This window comes from Euwallacea similis, chromosome 32 (assembly GCF_039881205.1).
Source record: "Euwallacea similis isolate ESF13 chromosome 32, ESF131.1, whole genome shotgun sequence".
Classification (NCBI taxonomy): domain Eukaryota; kingdom Metazoa; phylum Arthropoda; class Insecta; order Coleoptera; family Curculionidae; genus Euwallacea; species Euwallacea similis.
Genome location: NC_089640.1, coordinates 594,306 through 614,278, shown reverse-complemented (window position 1 = coordinate 614,278; position 19,973 = coordinate 594,306).

The window sequence follows — 19,973 nt, the reverse complement described above, 5'->3', positions numbered from 1 at the left end:
GAGTTCTAATATATGTATATGAGACTTTTCCTTTATGCCTCATGCTGATTGAAGTAACACAATAGGACGACTAAGAATATTCCGTTATATTAAAGGAACATTGAAACTTTTTCGGTGCACATGTACAGGGTGTTCCTAAATATCACTTACATACCGAAGGAGGTAATTCTTTAGCTTATTTCATGACTAAAAGTTCATATAAACGTAGGTGCGCAAATGCTGCGCTACGTATCTACAGGGTGTTCAAAATTCAAACATGTTTCAGTTTTTTCTTCGGCTCCTGCAATTTTGAGATATTTAGCTAAATTTGGAACATAGCGTACGCTGTGGACTTACATCATTGGGCACATCAAATGGTTTTGATAATCTAAAAAGCTAAATTTTTTGTCTGGGGTCATACCCCGCTTTCTCCCCCTAAACTGTTCCGCAGTACGCCACTGGTAAAATCTAAAATATAAAATCATTTTTTAATTTTGCTTAAAAACTTTTTAGTCTCTTGTAGTTTTTTCGTATCTGCGTTGGTTATCGAGAAAAAAATAAAAAACGATTGTCTTATATTGTGTCAGTATCGGTGATTACCCGTATTTAAATAATAATTAAATTAGAATCCAATTGAGTTGATCTCCTTTGTACCAAAGACCTGATTGTGACCTGGCTGGTGCAGGATTCGGTACATCAGAGATATGAGCATTAGAAAGAATCAAAGCTGATTTTTTCATATTATATCTCCCAGATAAACCCATTCAGCGTCCGATAATGTTAATCGCTGAATGTGTGGAAATTACTATACAGAGAGTTTCAGAATTGCACGGCACTATTTGCGCCATGTATTTTCTGGTACAAAATGATGAAAAAAGTTCACATAAGCATGTGTCCAATTTCGATCGGTAGCGGAGTTACAGGGTGTTAAAAGTTAAGGAAAACATTTTTTTATTCCTGTTATGTTATAGATGGTAAATTTTTTTCGATGGTTAATTCGACATTACACACGAGAACCTAATTTCCTAAACGATCTGCTGGATACCAATGAATTTTGCTTTACAAGAAATGGGATTAATAATTTTCGAAACACCTATACTTGGGACGATGAAAACCCTCATACGACTGTTCCTACACATTACCAACGTACCTTTTCATTAAATGTCTGGTGTGACCTTTTTGGTAACGATCTCATTGGCCCCCTTTTTTTATCATCTAAATTCTTAAGGATATCTTAATTGAATTTTTTGTAAAATAATCTTTATGAGCTTCTAGAAGATATTCCTATTGTCAATAGGCGAAGGATGTGGTTTGTGCACGACGATGCTTCCAGCTTATTATTCTCATATTATCACTGATTATTTAATAACAACATATGGTAACCGATGGGTTGGTCGAAATAGACCAGTTAAATGGCCACCACGATCTCCCGACCTAACGTTGTTGGATTATTTTGTGCGGGGCTGGATGAGGTTTATTGTTTATTCTTCGTCTGTTAGAACACAAGGAGAGCTGAGAAATCGGATCGTGGCAGCCGCAATAACTATCAAGCGTCATCCTGACGCTATACGAAGGGCCAAAGAATTATGGATTCGTCGTGCTGTATGCTGCATTCCACAAGCCGAAGGCCACTTTTAATAGGTTCTATAAATGCTGTATTATTCAATAAATATGTTTATGCCCCAGTGTCTCGACAATAAATTGACTTAAGACATATGCTTTTATCAACTTTTTTCCTTATTTTGTACCGGAACTCAAATAATGCCGTGCAATTCTGAAATACACTGTATAACTTTGTACTAGAAAGTTTTCGTTAGCACGGCCAGAAGAGAAATGTTCTGCCCTAGTCCTAACTTGTTATGGCCTGCATCTTGGAGGACAAACTTTATAACGAGATTCAGAAAAACTTAAATCGAATTCTCGAAAATAGCTACCAAAATGACTCTGTATCTCGTAAACTGAAGATGAAATAGGTCGATTGTTCATTATATTTTAATAGTACACTTTATGTACTCTGGATCTACGTAAAACTGTCCGTGCACAGATAATTGCTACACCATCATGATAATAACCAAACATTTCCAAACTTTAATGGCTAATTTTGATTTATAGGAATTTAGCAAAAAACAGATAATATGGACTCAAAACTAATACGCTAAATTCGAACAATGCAGGCATATCATAGATTATTTTCTTTCATAAACATCTCTCTCAGGATTATTGACCGTGGTGGCCCTTGCACAACACCCTCAATATTACGACCTTTTTCCACTCAAGAAGGGTTGAAATGTTTTAAAGAAAGGTTTTGAGCCTTAAGATATGAATAAAATTTAAAGATCGACATCACGAAAGTCTATACCGGTTATTTTCGGAATAGTAATAATGCATGGATTTCTGTATCTATAAGTTTGTTGTTATTCCTCAACAAATCCAGAAGTCCTTTCAGAAAGACGAAGGATAATTACAGCCCTATTTAGGAATTATTCTTATTTATCGCTTCAAGTGATTTGTAATTGAAAATATTGGATTTCTCTCTTGCTGAGAGAGTATTCAATTTTCGGTCCAAAGCTAAAAAAGTGTATTACTAGTTACATGTATGTGAAGTTACCTTTGATTGTGTGCTGATTTCTTTTAATGCCGTAGTGATCTCTCTGAGACGATTCTTGAAGTACGAATTTTTGTCGCCTTCCATTAATGCTTTTGCCGCTTTTTGCTCTTTTCTGGCTAATTTGAAGCCACAAGAGACAGCGACTATCCCGAACTTTTACAATGAGTCTCTTTATTTAAGAACAAATTCTAAAGCGACATGCCGAAATGCTTAATTTAAACGTCCAAATTACCGCGAATAGGATCTACTAAGGTTTGTATCTCGTAAATTGATGAATATAGGGCAACGGGGGTCGTAGGTAATTTTGAAATGATTGTTTTGTAAGAAGGTTTTTGAAGGTGATATCGAGATTCAGCAAAGGCATTCGACAGTGTAAAACATAATCAGTTGGGCCTTAAAGTTCCTGAGTATTTGACATTCCACATCTAACTTAAAACTTTATTGAAATTTACTTTAGACATTTATCTTTTAGCAAATTCTGAGAAATAGCGCTTTCAGGTAATTGTTGAAAGAGAAAAGAGAACTCATATCTAACAATTTATTGATTACTAACAAGTTTGACATATTTCTTGTTACCGTCGACGACTATGGACTTGAAACGATATTTGAAAGTTCCAAACAAAAACACCCTGATTTAATTTGGATGGTGTGTTCTAAACTTCAGCCCGAACAAACTCTAAAACGTAACTTTTCAGTCGGAGGTCCTGATTGCGTGATGACAAGAAATCAAATTGCATTTTGCTGGAACGGGCATTAAGGTGATTTTGTTCGAACAAAATTGGGAAGTATCCAGCGGTGAAAATGCCCCGGAGAGTTTGTCAGGGAAGATTTGTGCGGATCGGGGGCGAATGTGAGCGCCTTATTGGACACGAAAATGTGTTTGAACGGAAAATCCTTTTTAAGTGATATGTTATATAGAAAAATAGAACAATTCGGCGTGGTAGACTCTCTATCCCTCTCCTCGGAACTAAATGTTTTACGCTCGATTTAAAATGCAGGGGAATTCGTGCCGACATCGACGGGACGAAAATCAATTTTAAAAATTCACCGGATTTTAACGAACCTCTGTGATTGTGTGTCGCCGGTAACTGGAATTAGATTTTCCTTTGTCGTGCGAGTTTAATGTATTTACCGTCATTTAAATTTCATGCCAGTTGGGCCTTGAGTGTAAACGAATCAAGAAATAGATTAAGCTAGGACAACAGCACTAAAAACGATACCAATTTATACAAATTTAGAGACAACTGGAAACGTGACTTTCTGAAAAAATTGCCGTTTTCGGCGTTTTGTAGCAAGCTCAGTGCCGATAATTGTATCTAAGAGACGGTGTACACATTTTTTTTATCGCTTCGTGCCCATATAACACCAAAACAGTGCGAAAGTCGAAAAAATCGTAGTAAACAAAGAGCCCCCGTATCTTCGTTTTGGTGATAAATACGGGGGCTCTTTGAAAAGAAGGATCTATCTTCGGAGCTCGCGAGAGTTTGAACCGGACCGAACTTTCCAAGATGACTTACAAAAGCTGAAACAAGGAAAACTGGTAGACACCCCAACTCAACTGCTATCACTTTCACAACTCCAGTCAACGAGGAGAAAGACTAAAACTGGATCAATCCAAAGCTCAAGAAACAACAACCAAAACGACAACGGCAACGATACAACATCCATATTCACCATTCACCACTCAGACATTCGATGTCACTATCTACGAGAGTCCAATTTGCTCTCAAATGAGAAGAACTTAATCCAAATAACAGGGGAATAATCATTAAGCAGGAGACGAGCTTTTTGATTAAAACAATCCACGAGACCATAGCCGCCGGGACGCTGAAATGGCTTACAGAGGAAAAAATTGCAAATGATAGAAATTACACCTCAACACAACCACAGTTAAATAAAAATAAACTTAGATCGTCGGACATACCCGTTATACTCAGTTGGAGCCACAGGGGTTGACCTGCACCTAATTCATGATCTGTTTTTAAACATCTGGAAATATTAAGTATACAAATCAGCTTCTGTAAAAGAACCATTTCAAGTCAACGAGGAACACCAATACTCATGCTAAAACTAGTAACGAGGGACCTAACCACTTACGGGAAATTGACGAAGGGTACGTGCACAATTTAGGCAGAGTATTTAGAATGCTCGAGGATAAGCCACTGGCACTTATTCCTGTTTCATGCAGCCGATACAACCTATTTTATCACCATACAGAAGAATGCAAACACCCAATCAAGTGCAACAAATACCAAGAACCATACAAAACGATTTCTTGCAAATCACCACCCCATATAAAATGAACAACCTGTAATTCAGAGGATTATGTGGTTTGGAGTATGAGATGTTCAAGGATTCCTGCGGGTCCCGTTGAAGGAGTTATTAACGTCAAAATAAAATGCCTTCACAAGAGAAGGACTGAAGCACCAATAACAATAAGAGAAGGAGGGAATTCACTCTCAGAATGATATAGGTTGAAAACTTAAAGGCAACTTTGTTGCTACTGGAAGCTGAAATTGCTGAATTATTTGAAAATATTTTTCAGAATCCTGGAGAAGGTTGTAAGTGTCCGTGGCAGCCTGAAATGAAAAAAAAAGGAAATTGTTTCCTGAAGTTTGCTAAAAATATCAGTGTTTCTAATTTAGTAAAATTATGATATTAGACTAACATGGCATCCTTAAGTACCGGATTTGAAGGTCCCCGAAAGGAGAATACCGCCCTCAAAATTGTGTGCATTTGAAAAAGTTTTCGAACAAACATCGAACACATTTTGAACGTTTTAACTCACTAGAAAAATGGGAAAAATATCAGTCAATAAATAATGAAAATTGATAGTCCAAATTAAAAAAAAAAAAGGAAAATCGAACTTCTTGTTACTCGGATTTATGCATTAGGACAATAGATGTGTTCCATTATTCGTAAATTGGCAACGTAGTTAGAACAGTTGCTCATTCATTTTTGCCACACACTGGCCCGAATGCATTATATCACTTTTTCTATGCAAATCCGTTACAGTAGGGCAGGAAAACTAAATGATCGATAGTCTTTTTCTCTGAAAACAAAGTTCCTAATTTGGTTTAATTTTCAAAATTATCAAAATTGGCGTAACTAGAACTATTTTTATTCCAATAACGAAACTTATAGTAGTTTGCTGGCCATTTTAAAAATTACTGACCTATGCAGATTCAATTTGTTTGCAGCTATTTTAAATTTCCATTTTGTCCGGGCACGATAAGAGAGGCCCTGCGAATAAAAAGGAAAATTGTTAATATTCCAGCTGCGTTGAAGTGTTGGTAAACTTTAAATCCGTTTACTGTTTGTATACCTTTCACTCACAGATCGTAATTTATACGGTTTATTTTGGTCATGCCCAGAATTCTGGATGGGAAAAGTGACCAAGAACAAACATTTACTGTTTTGCTCGAGCAGAAACGACGTGTGGAGATACCACTGGACGTGAATGTTCTTGCTGATGAAAATTAACATGGCAAACTTAAAAATGAGTATGAGAATGTTTCTCATTTTTTAATAAATAAAAGGAGCAAAAACTTTTCCTTATTAATTAAAATTTCCCGTCACTGCAGAGGCACGTTGAAAGCGGGAAAATATGAGTCGATTTTTCAGTTTAGTCAGCGTAAAAAACTCTGCGATTGGTGCTTGTTCGCTCCCATTTACCCGACAGCTTACGTATACATAAAACAGTTTATTTACCCCAGTAAATTGCGACTGCATCAATTGGTTACAACGTTTTTTATTGCGGAAAATGCCAAAATTTTCCCATTCCCGTAATGCAAACAATGCAAGTTATATTGGTATTCCCCGATCGCGTCATAGTTGCATTGGAAGTGCGACGGGAAATGCAATTAAGAAATTAGCATAAAAATCTCTTATTCGTTTTAATACAAAGAGAGGACAAAAAATAGATTGTTTGGCTTCCTCGGCAAACCGGTTTCTACTGTAGCACAACAATGGCGGCTTAATGAAAAAGTACGTCTAAAAACACCCTTTCAGCAAGAAGGGGAGGCGAAAAAGAGTTTTAATGAAAGACAGAATAAACTCGAAACAAATCGTGACTGCCGTCTTAATAACAGCCCCACCAGGTTTCCTTTGCATTGCATGCGATACTCTTGATCACCAGATGAAAAGTCAAGAACTGGTGATTCTACTATCTCAAGTTTAAATATTTCAACATCAACTAATTGGATATCGATTTCTTTATACATAAACTTCGTCTGAACTACGAGATTCTAGAGGTATTCAGTTAATTGTAAAAAAAAATTACTATTACTCCCCGCCTCAGTAGACAGGGGATAATAGTAACTTTTCTAGTTTTATTCGAAGCGATGAGAGGGGGAGAGTTTAAAAATATATCAAAAATCAGGTTTTTAAAGCAAGAATACATTGATTGTTAATAAATTTAAAAAGTCCTTTGACGCTAAAAACGGACATGTTTTTGTGGATGAATCTTCTCCATTGTCAACAGCTTTCGACAATTCTGGTTATTGATCCATACGCCTAACAAGGGTAAATTTCCTTTTTTTGTTTTGCAGCAGATCTGGTTTAAATATGCATTAGCCCGCTTCATTATACCGATCGATGAAGGATAAGAGTTTTTTAATCTATGAAACCTCTGAAATGCCTTAAACCTGACATGCTACTTGGGAGGTCGCCCTAGACTGATCTAAAAAGACTTTGTGTGTTGTTATGCTCCGTATAATAGCATATAATTTTCAATAACGTGTATAGTCTACATTTTTCATCGAGTGACTTCCACGAGGTGTTTCCGCATTGCACGCGTAATACTTTACGAGTTCGCCCCCTAATGAATCATTGAAATTTATGCGTCCTTCGTCTGTGGTGGTGTAAACAGTATAATAAAATCCATGAATATAAAACTGTCCATCGTAATAAGCAAAATAATAAGTTTTTTAATTCGATTTTCCGTCTAACAGGTCTCATTAAAACGTGAAACTTGTTTAGGAGATCTCAAAGTGAAATATTTTTAATAACCTGTCAGAAAAACCGTTTTCGGATCAAAAGATTAGATTTTTTGCCGCCCAAAGGCGCCGAGGAATTATTATGGCTCACATAAGGGGGAGCAATAAATGCGGGCCCCGTGAAAATATTCGACGGAAACGCCAAAGGCCACGTCAAGCAGAAGAACGCTTTTTGTCGAGTTATTATTCGTTTTTTGAATTTTTAAGAAGCCGGGAAATTTGGTTATCTTCCAGGTCGCCCCTAAGGGATCTACGCCGTCCTCACTCCTTATTTTTGTCCCGAAAAAAATCGGATATAATTTTAATGAAAGGTGGAACACTTAAGTTCAATGTCGTTCTTTGGGGAATTTCTTGATCCAGTTAATTTGGATCTTCTTAAATAATCATTATTGCAATACTGAAGATGGGGAAAATAACATCGGGAATTTTTATCATAAGGATCATCAGTCTCTTAAAGAAACTTATTGTACTACTGCAACGCTCCTATAGATGACTTATTAAGATAGATAAGAGCACAATTATTGTATCTGTTTCAATGTGTATGCCGTGGTGTCAATGTTGCATACATTCATTAAAAATATCTTTAATAATGGATTTCACAATTTTATTAAAATGAAACAAATAGGGATAAGTATGTGCATTTTAGAAATTATTCCTGATTTGTAATTGAAATTTAAACGTATCTAAATAATACAATTGCTGGTGAACGAACTAAATTGAATGTTGTTTCAAATCTATTTATATCATTTAATAGATGATTGACACGGATTGTGACAAAGTGTAAATATTTCCTAAAATAAGACCAGAACATACTAAAAACCATTTTTACAAAATTTGTTTTTTTTTGTCGGATATCTCAGGAACTACTGTAAATTTTCATAATATCGAAAATGCATTGCATTTAAGAAGCAATTGCTCAACTTTGACCCAACATAACCCACTCTATGTCTCTTTCAGTTTCTAAGATTCCACTGGTTACAGTAGCATAGATTGACATTGAAATCAAAATTGAGAAGAAAAGAGAAGTTTTTTAATGGTATCCTATTGTATTATCCTGGACACTATAAATGCTGTAATATGTCGAATCTAAATATGAAATAATATACAGGATGAGCAAGATTTTGCGGAATATGTTGGTTATTTTTGAAGTTAGAGATATAAAGTTTTCGAAATCCTGTGCTTGATCTGTATGAAACGAAAGTTGATAGTGCCAGAAAAGTCCTGATTTCTCTTGATTTCCTAGATACTGCGTGTTTAAAAAACACCGAATTTCTGAAGCCTCCTCTGCATTTCATTTATTCAACTTGACATTGATAGTAAAAAGGGATTTTGATGAAGTTTCTGCTGAGAAATCTAGTAGTGTAATTAATTTTTTCCGCCACATGGTTAAGCTACAACCAACTGTAATTATGATTTTTTTAATGGGATACCCTATGTGTTATTAGATATTTAGATTCATCGCGTTAATAGATTTAAGAAAAGTGAAAAAATAATAATATTCTTTTTATAAAGCAAAAAATAATATATATATATATATATATATATATATATATATTTGCTCTTTTTAAAGCTATTTATGAGACGATTAAAATATCTGATATGTGCATAGTTACATAATTATATTTAATTGCGGCCAAATGATGCTGTGCAAAAAACAGTGCGTTACGCCACTGGATGCTTCGTCAAAAACTTTATTGCAATTGATTTTTATTTTCTCAATATAATATGTTGTAAAAATGGAATACAGAAGGGTCCCAAAATGAGGAATTCTTTTAAAACGCCCTGAATCAACGAAACAAAGGTGGAGACGACTTCTGTACCATTGTCAACTATTGTTTCATAAAAATCGAGCACAGGATAGACAAGACCTTAACTCGGCACTTATTCAATAGGAATGTAACGGAAACTTGAGTTTTATGAGAAAAATCAGTTTCAAGGTTCCAGAACCCAAAAACAGAGAGAGAATTTATGGATTTGGATTTTATATGGATAAAACGAGTTTATATGTATAAGAATCACGTATTGAAATGCCATTTACAGCTCACATATCGCTGGCTTTGAAATGCCAAAAAACTGCTAACAGTGGTAAGTCATATGCCATGAAATGCACTTTGAATTAATATCGGACACCCGGCCCAGCAAATGCCATCAGCTCTCGAACTTTCCCTTTACCTTCGGCGGAGTTTTATTAAACAAAATGTCTCCGACACGGTTTTGCTTTCGAGCCCCCCAGAATTGGCGCTCGCCCCATTTCGCTCCTCCAAATTCCCCGAACTTATTCCTTACCGAGGCGAGAGCCTCTATAATTAAATTATAGTTCCTCTATACCTACAATAATTGGAATGATGGCTTCAACACCAAAGCTCTTTCTCAAAAACGATTTGAAAGATAATAATTAGAATTCCTAACTTCCAACTGGAAACTGGCCTTTTAGTACGGATTTTACCACGATAACTTTGGAACCGGCACACATCTAAGTGATTCTAAATTAAGGCTGGGAAGTGACCAGGATATTAGAAGTTTTAGGGAACAAATGGACGAAACTCGGCAATGTTTATTAGCTTGATATATTAAACAACTCTCATTAGTTAGTTTAATTTCAGTGTGATTGCGATGTTGTCAACATTTGATAAAATTACGTGGAAAATTAAATTAGTGTTTAGTAGACGATGGTCGTCAGTGTAGGAAACGTCATCTTTTCGATATTAAAGCAATTAGATTTGAAAATTGTTGAAATTCTCTTAAGAACATTCAGTTTCAACAGTTTAAATCTTAAAAATGCAGATAGTTGTGCAGACAAGGTCTTATTTAGCTCAAGATTGATATGTGTCAAACGGTGTGTTGCTAAAGAAGTTAAATCGGAAAAATGTTGCAATTTTTTAGGAACTATTAATATGTCGTAAATGGCGTTGACAAATTGTTTTTGGATTTCCAGATTTTACGAAAAATATAAAAATAGACCAAAATATTCAATTATCATTTGCGTTTCTTCTTCTTTTTTAAATTTGGTATTTGAGAGTCCCATAGTTCTCCAAATCTAAAAATCAATTGGAGCTATATCGGGGGAACTAGGTGGTCAGTCAAGTAAATGAAAAGGAAAGTATGCAAATGATACATTAACACTTTAGAGGTAAAAAACCCTTTCGAAATATAAAGTATCAAGACTAAGTCCGTATTAAAAAAAGTATTTTAGTATCAAAATATCTAATGTCAAATGTTGGAATAATAATACGTTTATATTGTAGAAAAAAAGAGACTAAGAAAAGATGTATTGAACTTTGTTTCATCAAATTGATAATTTTATTAATATTTTCGATTGAACGCTTTACTAACTATATATTTTTCACAAAAACTCAAAAACCAAAAGCAAATGACGACGCTGTTCAGGATCGGTTAAAAGTCGCCAAAAAACTGCGTTTTTTAATATTTAATCGCCTTTGTAATTCTGGTCGTTTCAGAGATTCCAATAGTGGGCACACCTAAATGAGACATCCGGTATACGAATATGATACTTGAAAAAATTTCATAACTCGTAGCTTAAATACGGCAGTCTTTTGAAAATGGTTTTAGTTGCGTCAGAAGTTTAATATCTTTCGACAATTTATTAAAGCATTTTATGGTATTGTAATATGGTCCGTGTTCATGTAGCTCGAATGAATAGTCGAGGGTTCGAGTTACGTAAATCTGTAGCATATGTTGGTAGAACAAAATTTTATTCTTAGCGAAATACAGTATTCATTTTCATCTATAAATAGTTTGCTAGCTATTTTCATTCGCAACATAATCTTAGATACCCTCTTCTGACAGACAAATACCATATTGGCATTACTTCTTTGTCTAGGAAAGATAACAAAATTTTGCTTGTGAGATTTAAATTTGGCGTGATGCATAATGTTTTTTCAATTTATAAGCGAATGTTATAGAGTCTGTTTGTAATATAGACTACATGGGGTTGTCAGGAAAGATCGATATCTATTAACAATCCCTAAAACCAAAAATACATTAACTCTCTATTTATTTTGCCGTTATTCAAGGTAATCCTCTATGTAACATACGGGCAGAGCTGTTTATATGAAACACTATTACCTTTCTTTGTGAAATTCAAGTTGAACCTATTTTTTGAGAACCGATCATGTGGTTTTGCATTACCTCATTTACCATTAATAGTACAGAATCAACATTGAGACTCGACAGTAAAACACTGATATCATCATATAGTTTGTAATTTAAAGTTCCTTCACTCCCTGCAATGGTTCTGTGATATTTTTTATATATTTCACGAATGGGAGAGGACCCAGTATGCTTCTTGGTGGGATTCCCAAAGGAATGGCTTTCCTATCCGAAATGACTCTACACTATCCTTTACCTATTGATACCTGTTGCTAGCTGTCTGTACGATAGGACTTCAGACAAGTTTGAGTTATTTCTCGAATACCCACATGCCAGAGTTTCTTACAGAATATCGTGATTTATTGTATTATATCCTTTCGATATATAGATGTAACCATGTTGAAATCCGTTGAACTACCCTTTTGACAACAAAAAATCGCCGAGTGTATCAAATCATAATCCTTTCGAATATTTTTGAAAAAATGTGGAGTAAACTAATTGCCCGATTGTTCTCTAATTGATGAATACTGCCTTTTTTAGTTCACATTTATGGCTAATTTTAGTTGATTTGCAAAATTCTATATATCCATATCGATCTCGATAATATGTACCAATGGTTTATCAACGGGTACAATCATAGTCTTAAGTAATATCCTAGATTTTCCATTGTTATATCCAGAACTGCATTTATTTTTAAGATTAGTAAGAATTTTTAGTATTTTCTTGTCACCGACACGATCCAGGGAAATGCATTCCTAACAGGCATCCTCACAGGATCCCGGGAATGAAATATCAGGTGGAACATTCAGTTGTTGACTAAATATTGATTAAGTAACGTTGATGCAGCATTCAGCAATAAATTATTGAATTCATTCTCCATTTCATCGTTATTATCCTGATATGTTACCTGCTGATTACTTTTCTTTCTTTTTTTCTCTTAGTTAATCTGATATCCCGCTCAGAAGCCAGCAGCATTGCAATTTTGCTTTTTTTTATCTCTCAAAAGTGTATCGTACTCTTTTTCTGCCTCGTTCCCCCATCATGGCAGGTTAATTCTTTATAGCATAAAGAACATCTAGCTCCCTTTTACAAGTTGCCACGTCACGATCATTTTGCATATATTTTGCTTAGTTCAAATTTTTTACTGACATTCAAAGGAAATTTCAAAAGAAAACATCATTTAAAATATTTAAAACATGTTTATGTTTATAAAAGCATGCCATTAAGCAGCAACATCGCTATTTTGTAGGGCATAGACAATTTCAAACGTATGTCAGTAATTGTTTAAATATTTTCTTGTTATTTCCACTAAATGTCCTTTATTCGGAATATGTAGCTTTGATAAGCTGATAATACAGTCGGATACGTGATGCTTGAATATGTCTCTTCTAAATTTATTTTTGATATTGGTGATATATCTCTTATAAATTTTTTAGTGTTAATGATTATTTTATTGTCCTCCATACTTATAGTCTTAATGTTTTATAAATAAATCAATGGTAATATCACAGCTACTTCTGTTGTGGTCCTGAAACTCCATATGTCGACAGTGGTTCATCACGTTCTTTTTATTATTGAAATGTTTTGTGATTTTAAATTTAATCCTTCGACACAGGTCCAAACCCCCAACGTTTGAGCCACATTGCTAGTTGGAAATAATCCTGCAGACATTTGGTTGCCAAATGAAAGTTCACCGTACTTTCCTTTAAAAACCATTTTGTGATCAGCGCTGGGGCTCGCAATATCCAGTTTTCCTGGTATTGATTTCTGTAAATTTTTTCATCCATCTACAAAATCTCCTTTGGGTATTTTTCCATACCTGGTAACACGAACGATTAATTAACTTCGTTCATGATCATGGAATTTGTGTCGGTTTTCAAGGTTTCTTTGAATTTTGTTGGTTAGTCCTTAGTATGTTTTTCTGCATCAATCTTCCGTGTCTTATTGGACATATGCTCTTAAGTTCTCCATTGAAATTTTTATTCTTGACATTTTTCTTTATTGTTGTACTTGACACTTCATTTTTAGATATTCTATTTAGGATTTCGATTTTTGAAAGCTCTTTTACAGACGTTGTCCGTGGCAGCGGTTTTTTCGATTATTTTACAAAAAAAATTCACTTGAGCGGAAGATGCACTTGCATATGTCTCCCATTTGCGGGAGTCATTTCTTCGGAAGTTTTGTATTGTTTAAAAGGCCCATTCTCTAGTAACTGAACAGTGACCTGGCTAAAAGATTGGATTTTCTTGCACTTCCCTTAAAACAACTGACATTCAAGACGAGCAGAATTGAAATAGAGAAAGATAAATATAGAGATATTGTATACAGGGGTTAATTCCCATGGTTTGATTTTTTGCATATCTAATAATGTGCACGGTGTGCAATTAAAAAAAATCGGCTTTTTGATGGAAGAATACGGAATGGGCTAAAATAAGAATTTCTGGTAATACGAATACATCCACTCAGCTCCAAGGCTCTAGAGCTCAGGAATGGGAGGAGGTTAGTATAGGATCATGAATACTAGAAATAACGTCTATGATTTATTATTCCTACATCATCTAATAGTATTGAGAAAAGTATTAAATTTAAGATAGTTGATTTTGCAGTGTGAAAAGTGTTCTTGTATTCGACACACTGTATATCAAGGGTGTTGAGTTCGTCAGCTGAAAGGAAGGCGACTTAAGTTGGAATGTCTTGCAATGCCACACACAAATTTAAAATTCCCGAACTCAAAAACGGGAAGAGATAGATATACAGACGTGTGTTCTTGAGTAGAATAAATAATCCCGATGATTTGTCCAACATCGTCAAGGTTCTATAACTCAAAAACCGGGGATCGATAGGAGCGACGAAAGATAAAAAATGTGTGAACAAAATTGGTTAGACCTTTATAACTGATTATTAAAATTGATCATTACACATATCTGCAGCTCTTGCAAGGCAAAAACGGTCTGCAAGACGATTAGAGGTTGCGCCTCTCACTCTCAAATGGTTGACACTGCCACTGATTAATTAGGAATGTTCAGGGCTTAAGTTTTTACTTCGATAACTTTGAAACCGACACACATCTATAAGTGGTTCTAAATCGCTTTTAGTGTTACAGTCCGAAAACTTTCTCGGCAATATTGACCCGAAAATGCGCTATCGAAATTAATCCACCCCGCTAGGTGCTACAGAGCCATTAAGCCAGCGTAAAGGCATCATCAGATAGAGGCGAAGTGCCTGTTTCATGGCTTCACAGTCCAATGTTTATTATCTCAACGGTGCAATTATCAAGGCGATCAAAATGCAGACTACGAGGTGGCACTTAGAATAAGATCGCCCCCCATTTGGTGCAATGGCTGTTTGTTGCAGTCGAGTGCCCAACGATAGCAATCCAAGCTGGAGATTCCAGAAGTTTAACCCGTTTTTTGCACTTTTTGAGCTCATTATTTAGTCCTGAATCCCGAAGTTTAAGTACTGGTGAAGTTGTAAAAAGCGAGTACGCGTTTTAAAGAATAAAAAAATCAAATTATGGAAGAAGTAATGAAATATCAATACCATTAAAGCGTAGTAAAAGAGTAGTTTTTGACTAATCATGAAATAACGTTCAGGGAATTTTAATTTCGGATTTTTTCAATTAAGATAATCTAACTTGATTAGTTCAGGTTAGTAGTAGAGAATAGCCAATTTTCAGAATTCTAAATAAAATGTGAATTGGTCTGTGTTTGAACATTTTTTTTCTGAAAATTTGAACATTTCTAATAATTAACACATCAATTCTAAATTCCGAAGTTACATTCTGTAACGTAAAACTTTTATCCCTAAATATAATCTCCTTTGCGTAACAATTGCAATCTCCAAATTTTTAAATTAGAAATAAAGGTTTGTGATATTGAAAGATTTTTTCATTTTCTATTCAAAACTTCTATAGTTTTAAACTTTATTGCAAAGAATAATAGAAAAAATCATGAAATTGGTACAATAAACTTAAAACTTAATAAGTAACACCATCTCTTTATTGATAATGTAATAAAATAACAAAACAAATCAATATCATTGTGCCTCGATTTAGCTTTTCCAAATGGATGGATAGGGAAGCGAAGATTGCTAGAACGGCTAGCACGCTCACCTGATCTTAGTCTATTAGACTTTTTCTTATGGGGATATGTGAAGAGTATGGTGTACAAAACTCAACCACGCGATCTAGCTGACTTAAAAAGAAGAATAACGCTTGAGATTAGATCGGTTACACCTCAGGTGTTGATTAATGTTAGAAGACACTTTTATTTACGGTTAAGATACTACCAAGACGTTCGAGGCATGCATTTTACACATTTATAGAAGATTGAGATTGATGTATTTTATCATTTTATTGCGTTATCAATAACGAGATGGTGTTGGTTATTAAGTTTTAAGATATTGTAGAGAATGTCGTCAACTACATGAATTTTTGTTCTATTATTCTTTCCAATAAAGTTTAAAACTACAGCAGTTTTCAAAAGAAAATAAAATAAAAAGCTTTCTATTGAGGTATCACAAACCCTTACTTCCAATTTAAAAATTTTGGGGTTGAAATTGTTACGCAAAGGGGAGTTCAATTTAGAGACAAAATTTTTATGTTACAGAATGCAATTTCAGAACCTAAAATTGACGTGTTTCGGTATTTTTTCGCATATGCAGAAATATGCAGATATTGAATTTATTCCATTTGACTGTTCCGCCCTGTACATATGCTCTATACATTTGAGGCGGATTGTTTACTATTTTTTTAATTTTTAGGAATAACGCTTCACACAGCAGTCGGTGTTGTTGTTGCAGCGGAATTGCAGACTATTCTCAGTAAAAACCAACTGAAAATAAAATTCACCCCCTATTAAGGGCTCGAACGAACAGCCTTGTTAATGTTTCGATGACAAATATGTCACTGTTTTTGGAACCGGAAGGAAAAAGGAGTAGAAAAAGAAAAATAAATGTTAAAGTAAAGATTTATGAAAGAAATATGTGACAGGCGAATATTTAAATTTTGTGAAACACTTGAAACTCCCTCATTTAGCCGCTGAGAAACAATAGTTTCTTTGATATAAGCCATATCATCGTTTTAAAAGATTAATTTGAGGAAAGTGCTTGGTGTTTAATCATTATAGCTAATTAAACCTGTCTTTTTTTAATAAAATTTTATTTTTTGTGTTGATGATTGCTGTATATGGTATTTACTAGTGTATAGTTTGTTCTTGTGTGTCTGAAATTGACCTCTTGTTCAAACATGGGTACCCAAGTGTTATCTATGGTTGGTCCGCAAAAGCCTACCCATCGGTTTTTATTGAATAAAATAAGTACACATATGTGCACATATGATGGTTCCTTCGTAACCATGTCAACATCGTTCCATTCAATTCTAGGATCATTATCAAAAGCATGCTCGCATATATTTGGTACGTATTTTTTATGCACATTTGATGTGTATTTTTATTTATTTCACTTTCTGTGTTTTTCTTGAAACCGACTTTTAAATACATGAATCCCTTTTTTTATTAGATGTCTATTGTCAACGTTGACTTAAAAGTTAATTGCAATGATGCACAGGGACTTAGTTCACTTCAACTCGTCATTTATTTTAAAATTTTAATTCATGATTTTTTACTGTCCCCCTTTTGTTATAGTTTTCTCTACTTTCTGCTTTTGTCTGTTAATCAGAGAGTGACTCAGAGAGAGAAAGAAAGTTACTGTAATTATTTTTCTTCGCTACTTATTTTGAGGTTTTAATGCGGTTTTACTTTTCTCATTTGCTCTATTTCCTCCAATTCTTTATATTATATTTTATTTTCAGGTCTTCCTATTTTATGCTAACCGCTTTCTTGTTCCATTATTTTTGTCTTTTTTGCATCTCCTTTAATACAAGTATATTTCTAATTTAAACTCTTCTTTATGTCATTGTAATTTTCATTTTTCGTCTGCATTTATTTTCAGATATTATCGCTCCTCTTCCTTTCTGCCGTCTCTTTTCTCCTTCCTCAGAGTTTTGGTATTTTGTCAGTTTTTTTTTCAGATTTATGCTTCTTCACGGAGCAATATTAATTCGACGAACTTAATAAAACAATTCCCACAAATTACATTATGACAACATTAAAATAGACGCATAGAATTCACCCCCCCCCCCCCTCTTTCCCTCCGATTTCGAGGCTTTTATCCCCCAAGGACCGTCCCGGGTTGTGACAGGTTTGAATAGGAATCTCGAGGCTTTTAGTAGGGAGACGCTGTAGACGCATATTACCTGGTCAACAGAACAACAGAGCCGGTGTCTATTTGAAGACTTTCCTAAAAAAAAATGTATGCTTTAAATACTTTTTTTTCATTATTGTTCCCCCTCTGTAGGCATTATTACGTATTATTAATTTTCCTTTTTTTTCTACCTATATTTAATGTAATTTTGTCATTTTTCATATTTCTTACTCTTAATCTAAATAAGCTTGTAAACGCATAGTCTTCATCTTTCTAAATTCTCCTTTTCCATGTTTAATCCGAGAAATAAAATTTTAAAGTCTAAACTGGCACCCTAGGATGCATTTTAATCATTTGTCTACCTGTAACAGGCATCGTTTAACTTTTAAAGGGCCTTCTATATACGCTGTCCTTTGAAATTTTTATCAACCGAGCTATTTTTCCTGCTGATTTATTCGTTACGACGAGTCCGGAAAGCGCGGTTTTGCTATGACCACATAAATAAGTCATTTCGTGGAGGATATGAAATATAAATGGATGCATTGTGTTAAATTACAAGACGACAGGGAATTTGCGGTTCTCGTTTGGAAAAATGTTTTTGTTTTACGATAGTTTTTATGATGTCGAGTGTATAACTGAGTAATGCGGCAAAGCGGAAACGAGGAAAGTTGCGCAAAATAGCAAACCGCTCTCTTTCCATTAGCTAACTCAACTTTTCGGCTTGTTTATCCCCTCCTTTCGTCTTTAATGGCGTCCTACTTTCAATAAAATATGTTTGACTAAAGCTCCTTATGTCACAGAAGCTGAAACGCGGCCGTTAAAAGTAACATCCCCGACCAAAAATAAGACACGAGATCTTCAGGCCACGTTCTCGGAGCTCTCCCAACGTAGTTCGGGCCGAAACAAATAGGTACTCGGTTTTGATGGCGTTTGAGATAATTTTTGGTAAATCTTAAAGGAGAGTCATTCCCGGCCTGCAAACACAATTATTCCGCTCCATTGACTCAACGCATATTGACTGTGGAGCTGCAATTTGGCACAAAGGACCGGCATTTCCTTGGCCACCATCCGGAAGTGATTTACTATCGGACTGTTATAATAGACTGTAGGACGGATGGAATAATTCAAATTTCTGGTCGTAAAGTCATCTCTTCGGGTATTGGTAACGTTTGATATTCACGAGAGATTCCTATTATGGAACTGCTATGACAGGTGTATATTATCAAGTAATTCCCCTGATTTGAATAAATATTTACTTTTCAGTGCACAAAGAATAAATGGGATAAAATTCGGTGGCGTCGGTTTCCTTAAAAGCGAGGGAAGATTTTGAAAAGTTACGAATAACCTCAAAAACAAGATATTTTTGTTTGATTTTTCGATTGTTTTTAGTCCTTTCACACCGGCTGTGGTACTTAGCAGAGTGTTCCGCAAACTTTGGTGCTTGTTCAGTACTCAAAGAATATAAAACACAAAACCCAGTGGCGTATATTGCGTCAACATCCATTTTTTTTAAATTACAAGAAATCAGTATTATAAGATGTTTTGGCTTGAATTTATAATAGCTTCTTCATTACGCCCTGGCAGAGCGCTTTATGATTTGACACCTCCCGGAGCGGGTTCCTAAAAGGTACTCAAAATGATGTTGTCTCTTTCGTATTCCTAATAGGTAAGCGGATTTCTGTACGTTTCGATGATTTCTGCCTGACACCCGAGAATGCGATCCCTATAGCGATGCAGAAGTTGTAAAAGATATTTAGGAAAACAGAAGTAAAATGATGAGTTAACGCAGCTAGGTGTATAGTTTGAATACAAATCTAAATTTTTCAGGAAAAATTCCTTCAAACCACGTATCAGACGTGTGGATAATAGAATCTTGGTTTCTCGAAAATTGTGCCCAATCTGCCAATGGAGCTCATTCATTCTCTACTAATGGGTTGATTTAAGGCAATAGGCACAATTCCGAAAATTGACCGCTACTAGACTGTACATATGGAAGTCCAGAAGCAAGAGAAATGCTGAAATCACAATAATACCTAATTTGAGAGTGGACGGCATACGGGGATTTTTCCATAGACGGG